Here is a 7628-nt window from a genome sequence, read left to right on the forward strand (position 1 = left end):
GGTGTTTTTGTGCCATGCAAATTTCTATAACCATATTTTCCTCTCTCATAATAATTTTCAGTAGCTTCATGAACAAACTCAACAACATAACTATCACATACAACATGCTTTTCATGATTCCCAAACACATAATTTTTATCAAGCTCAAAAATAGTGCGATTAAAACTTTCAAACACACCTTTATGAATAATATAACAAGATGGTTGATCAATCTCAAGAGATATGGGACTCATAGATAATGTCAAGATCTCTCCAATCCCATTTTCATTAGTAGTACAATTAATATTATCAAGTAACATAGGACCATCATCTAGAGATTTATCATAAACATTTGCTAAACAAAACTCTTTAGTACCATGCATTTCGACATCAGGCACAAACAAAGCATTATCATAAGATTTATCAAAGTAGCATGGATTATCATAGATAACAGTAGCATAATTATTCTCGCAAGTTTTACTCATAGGTACTATTTCAAGAGAATCCACAGGAACATAACATTCAACCTCTTTCGGTAAGCATGGAGGACAATCAAATAGTGTAAGAGATAAAGAGTTACTCTCATTAGAAGGTTGGCATGGGTAGCTAATCCATTCTTCCTCCTTTTGTTCATCACTCTCCTCTTCTTTTTCATCCAATGAGCTTTCAGTGTTCATCAATTTCTTCTTCCACATGTCCCTGCAAATTGTGAGTGCATTCTTGTGCATTAATGAGTCTCTCTTTATAATCAATGATATAAGGATTATCAGTGTAACTTTCATTGCAAAAATTAAGGATAGAAGAGACATAATCTTTAAGGTCCTTACAAACAACACAAGTTTCATAATTTTTAACCATGAAGGATTCTATCTCGTAGGCTCCCATAAATATGACAAATTGTTCTACCTCTTCAAACCCAAAATGAATATAGCTATTCCGATTATAGTTCTTAATTAAAAATTCCTCACTAAAGCCACATTGAAATTTAAGATGTTTAGTGTCCTGTTGAGAGCAACAGCTTATATCATGGCGTTTAAGCAAGATTTTAGCAATTGTTTTCAATTTTTCTATCACAAAGCACTCATCACTTTTCCCGCTCTTGATTCTCTATAATTATTATAATATTCTATAAGCTCCAAGTAGGTTATGGGTTCTCCCATAACAGCAGTTTTTAATTTTAGGTTTTTCAAATTTTTATGGATTTTTGGGTATATGAGAAAAGTAAAACAAGACAAAAAGAAACTAGGCAAAAGTAAACTAAGCAAAGTAATACTAGACAGAAATAAACTAAGCACAAATAAACTAGACAAAAGTAAACTAAGCAAAACAAAATAAAACAAAGACAGAGAGAGAGAGGTAGAGTGTACTCCCCAGGTGAACTTATGAGTAGAGCTATGCCTCCCCGGCAACGGCGCCAGAAAACAGTCTTGATAACCCACAAGTATAGGGGATCGCAGCAGTCTTCGCGGGTAGTAAAACCCAATTTATTGATTCGACACAAGGGGAGGTAAAGAATACTTATAAGCCTTAACAACTGAGTTGTCAATTCAAGTCGCACTCGGAAAAGCACTAGTAACAGGGGTGATGTGAAAGTAGCAATGATATGAGAGCAAGAATAACAAGAATACGACAGACAGTGAGCAGTAATATGAGAGCAATGGCACCAGAAGATAGTTGATAGTACTTCCAATGACATGTAGAACGAGTATATGATGATGAGAGATGGACCGGGGTTCCCAGCTATCTACACTAGTGGCAACTCTCCAATAACAAGTGTTGGGTGAACAAATTACAGTCGGGCAATTGATAGGATTGAAATAGCATTAAGACAGTAACATCAAGATCATTAATCATGTAGGCATGTTTTCCAATTATAGTCGTACGTGCTCGCAATGAGAAACTTGCACAACATCTTTTGTCCTACCAGCCGGTGGCGGCACGGGCCTCAAGGGAATCTATCGGATATTAAGGTACTCCTTTTAATAGAGCACCGGAGCAAAGCATTAACACTCCATGAAAACATGTGATCCTCACATCACCGCCATCCCCTCCGGTTGTCCCGATTTCGTCACTTCGGGGCCTTTGGTTCCGGACAGATGACATGTGCATACAACTTGTAGATACAATCTAAGCAATAATTATAGAGCTTAAATCTAAGATCATGCCACTCGGGCCCTAGTGACAAGCATTAAACACAACAAGATTGCAAGCAATAATAACTTCATAAACTTTGTAGATAGACAATCATAACGTAACAATCCATCGGATCCCGACAAACACAACACCGATTACATCGGATGAATCTCAATCATGTAAGGCAGCTCATGAGATCATTGTATTGAAGTACATGGGGGAGAGAATACCAACTAGCTACAGCTAGAACCCGTAGTCCATGGGGGAACTACTCACGGGGCATGATGGAGGCGATGGCGTTGATGGAGATGGCTTCCGGGGGCACTTCCCCGTCCCGGCAGGGTGCCGGAACAGAGACTTCTGTCCCCCGAATTGGAGTTTCGCGATGATGGCGGCGCCCCTGGAGTCTTTATGGAGTTTCATCAATTGGTACTGCGTTTTTAGGTCGAAAGGGCTTAAATAGGCGAAGAGGCGGCGCAGGAGGGGCGACAGGGTGGCCCCACACCAGGCCGGCGCGGCCAGGGTGTGGCCCGCGCAGCCCACCTGTGTGGTGGCCCCCTGGCTCTCCTCCGACTCTTCTTTGGTGTTCTGGATGCTTCCGGGAAAAATAGGAACTTGGGCGTTGATTTCGTCGAATTCCGAGAATATTGCCCGAACAGCCTTTCTGGAACCAAAAACAGCAGAAAACAGGAACTGGCACTGTGGCATCTTGTTAATAGGTTAGTTCCGGAAAATGCATAAAAACATTATAAAGTGCAAGCAAAACATGTAAGTATTGTCATAAAACAAGCATGGAACATCAGAAATTATGGATACGTTGGAGACGTATCACCAAGTATCAAATTATTCAAGAGAATATGAGGCATTTTCTGTTTCCAACCAAATAACAATAAGTGCAATAGCTTCCAACTTTTGTCATTGAACATTAAAAGTAAGAGCGAAGAACACAAGTGTTCATATGAAAAAGTGGAGCGTGTATCTCTCCCAAACAAGGATTGCTAGGATCCGAATTTATTCAAATAAAAACAAAAATAAAAACACACAGACGCTCCAAGTAAAGCACATAAGATGTGACCGAATAAAAATATAGTTTCACTAGAGGTGACCTGATAAGTTGTTGATGAAGAAGGGGATGCCTTGGGCATCCCCAAGCTTAGATGCTTGAGTCTTCTTGAAATATGCAGGGATGAACCACGGGGGCATCCCCAAGCTTAGACTTTTCACTCTTCTTGATCATATATCATCCTCCTCTCTTGACCCTTGAAAACTTCCTTCACACCAAACTTCTCATAAACTTCATTAGAGGGGTTAGTACTAAAAAAAACTTTAATCCACTTTAGTCCTGTAGTGACACATTGCAAGAACTCAATAAAACATTAGCTACAGCTCTCCAAGTCTAGAAAGCCTTGCTTAAAGTCCACAAGAGACAATGCAAAAAAACAGAGACAGAATCTGCCAAAACAGAACAGCCAGTAAAGACGGATTTGTAAGAGGTACTTCCGTTGCTCAAATCAGAAAACTCAAAACTAATGAAAGTTGCGTACATATCTGAGGATCACTCACGTAAATTGGCAGATTTTTCTGAGTTACCTACAGAGAATCCTACCCAAATTCGTGACAGCAAGAAATCTGTTTCTGCGTAGAAATCCAAATCTAGCATCAACCTTCTATTAGAGACTTCACTTGGCACAACATTGCAATAAAATAAAGATAAGGAGAGGTTGCTACAGTAGTAACAACTTCCAAGAGACAACAAAACAGTAGCAAAATAAAAACATGGGTTATCTCCCAAGAAGTGCTTTCTTTATAGCCATTAAGATGGGCTCAGCAATTTTAATGATGCACTCGCAAGAAATAAGAGTTGAAGCAAAGGAGAGCATCAAAAAGCAAGTTCAAAACACATTTAAGTCTAACCCACTTCCTATGCATAGGAATCTTGTACACAAATAAATTCACGAAGAACAAAGTGACAAGCATAGGAAGATAAAACAAGAGTAACTTCAAAATTTTCAGCATGTAGAGAGGTGTTTTAGTACTATGCAAATTTCTACAACCATATTTTCCTCTCTCATAATAATTTTCAGTAGCTTCATGAATAAACTCAACAATATAACTATCACATAAAGCATGCTTTCCATTATCTACAAACACATAATTTTTATCAAGCTCAAAAATAGTGGGATTAAAACATTCAAACCCACTTTTATCAATAATGTAACAAGATGATTGATCATTCTCAAGAGATATGGACTCATAGATAAAGTCAAGACCTCTGCAATCCCATTTTCATTAGTAGTACAATTAATAGTATCAAGTAACATAGGACCATCATCTAGAGATTTATCATAAACATTTGCCAAGCAAAACTCTTTAGTACCATGCATTTCGACATCAGGCACAAACAAAGCATTATCATAAGATTTATCATAATAGCATGGATTATCATAGATAACAATAGCATAATTATTCTCACAAGTTTTACTCATAGGGAATATTGAAAGAGAATCCACAGGAACATAACATTCGTCCGCCTTTGGTAAGCATGGAGGACAATCAAATAGTGTAAGAGATAAAGAGTTACTCTCATTAGAAGGTTGGCATGGGTAGCTAATCCATTCTTCCTCCTTTTGTTCATCACTCTCCTCTTCTTTTTCATCCAATGAGCTTTCAGGTTCATCAATTTCCTCCTCTTTTTCATCCAATGAGCTTTCAGGTTCATCAATTTCTTCTTTCACTGGTTCCTGCAAATTGGGAGTGCAATCTTGTGCATTAATGAGTCTCTCTTTCTAATCAATGATATAAGGATTATCACTGTAACTTTCTATGCAAAAATTAAGGATAGAAGAGACATAATCTTTAAGGTCCTTACAAACAACACAAGTTTCATAATTTTTAACCATGAAGGATTCTATCTCAGAGGCTCCCATAAATAAAACAAATTGTTCTACCTCTTTGAACCCAAAATGAATATAGCTATTCCAATTATAGTTCTTAATTAAAACTTCTTCACTAAAGCCACATTGAAATTTAAGATGTTTAGTATCCTGTTTAGAGCAACAGTTTATATCATGGCGTTTAAGCAAGATTTTAGCAATTGTATTCAATTTTTCTATCACAACACTCATCACTTCACTCGCTCTTGATTTTCTATAATTATTATATAATTCTATAAGCTCCAACATGGTCATGCGTTCTTCCATAACAACAGTTTTTAATTTTTCGGTTTTTCAAATTTTTATGGATTTTCGGGTATATAGGGAAAATAAAACAAGACAAAAACAAACTAGACAAAAGTAAACTAAGCAAAATAATACTAGACAGAAATAAACTAAGCACAAATAAACTAGACAAAAGTAAACTAGGCAAAACAAAATAAAATAAAACAGAGAGAGAGGTAGAGTGTACTCCCCAGGTGAACTTATGAGTAGAGCTATGCCTCCCCGGCAACGGCGCCAGAAAATAGTCTTGATAACCCATAAGTATAGGGGATCGCAACAGTCTTCGAGGGAAGTAAAACCCAAATTTATTGATTCGACACAAGGGGAGGTAAAGAATACTTATAAGCCTTAACAACTGAGTTGTCAATTCAGCTGCACCTGGAAAAGCACTAGTAACGAGGGTGATGTGAAAGCAACATTAATATGAGAGCAATAGTAACAATAACACAACAGCAAGATAGCATGAGTAATACGAGGCAATGGCACCAGAAAATAGTTGATACTACTTCCAATGTCATATAGGAACGAGTATATGATGATGAGAGATGGACCGGGGTTCCCAGCTATCTACACTAGTGGTAACTCTCCAATAAGAAGTGACAAGTGTCGGGTGAACAAATTACAGTTGGGCAATTGATAGGATTGAAATAGCATTAAGACATAACATCAATTTATTAATCATGTAGGCATGTTTTCCATATATAGTCATACGTGCTCGCAATGAGAAACTTGCATAACATCTTTTGTCCTACCAGACCGGTGGCAGCCGGGCCTCAAGGGAATCTACTGGCGATTAAGGTACTCCTTTTAATAGAGCACCGGAGCAAAGCATTAACACTTGGTGAAAACATGTGATCCTCATATCTAAGCCTTCCCCACCAGTTATCCCGATTCGTTGTCACTTTGGGGCCTCGGGTTCCGGACATAGACATGTGCAAACAACTTGTAGATACAATCTAAGCAATACATATAGAGCTTAAATCTAAGATCATGCCACTCGTGCACTAGTGACAAGCATTAAACACAACAAGATTGCAGCAACAATAACTTCACAAACTTATATAGATAGACTGATCATAATGTAACAATCCATCGGATCCCAACAAACACAACACCGATTACATCAGATGAATCTCAATCATATAAGGCAGCTCATGAGATCATTGTATTGAAGTACATGGGAGAGAGAGTACCAACTAGCTACAGCTAGAACCCGTAGTCCATGGGGGAACTACTCACGGAGCATGATGGAGGCGGTGGCATCGATGGAGATGGCTTCCGGGGGCACTTCCCCGTCCCGGCGGCGTGCCGGAACAGAGATTCTGTCCCCCGAATTGGAGTTTCGCGATGGTGGCGGCGCCCCTGGAGTCTTTCTGGAGTTTCGTCAATCGGTCTCTTGTTTTTAGGTCGAAAGGGTTTATATAGGCGAAGAGGCGGCGCAGGAGGGCGCCTGGGGGTCCCACCCCATAGGGCGGCGCGCCCCCCTTCCAGGCCGCGCCGGCCTATGGTCTGGGGGCCCCAGGCCTCCCCTCTGACTCCCCTTCGGTGTCCTGGTCCGTCTCGGTGAATTATGATGTTTGGTCTTCGTTTCGTCGAATTCCGAGAATATTGCCCGAACGAGCCTTTCGGAACCAAAAACAGCGAGAAAACGGAACTGGCACTTCGGCATCTTGTTAATAGGTTAGTTCCGGAAAATGCATGAAATCATTGTAAAGTGTGAGCAAAACATGTAGGTATTGTCATAAAACTAGCATGGAACATCGGAAATTATAGATACGTTGGAGACGTATCATAGGGTGACACACTTAAGGTTTGATGTCGTTTAAGTAGATATGGAATATGGAATGGAGTTAGAAGTTTTGTTCGGAGTCTCGGATGGGATCCAGGACATCACGAGGAGTTCCGGAATGGTCCGGAGAATAAGATTCATATATAGGAAGTCACTTTCCAAGTTTGGAAATGATCCGGTGAATTTATGGAAGGTGGTTTCTAGAATTATCCGGAATAAATCACTATGGAAGGAGGAGTCCGAAGGGACTCCACAAACCCTAACCAGCCAACCAAGTGGGAGGGTGGAGTCCATGGTGGACTCCACCTCCTTGGCCGGCCAAGTAAAGGGGGAAGGGGAGAGTCCCTATCCCTCTAGGTTTCGTCCATAAGGCAGTTTTTCTGTTGGGGTCTTATTCGAAGACTTTGGGCAAACCCTTGGGGTTCCACCTATATAATGAGGAGGAGAAGGAGGGGGCTGCCCATGGCTTGGCCGCACCACCTAGGGCATCCAAGGGCCGGCGCCCAAGT

Source organism: Lolium rigidum, chromosome 7, assembly GCF_022539505.1.
Source record: "Lolium rigidum isolate FL_2022 chromosome 7, APGP_CSIRO_Lrig_0.1, whole genome shotgun sequence".
NCBI lineage: Eukaryota > Viridiplantae > Streptophyta > Magnoliopsida > Poales > Poaceae > Lolium > Lolium rigidum.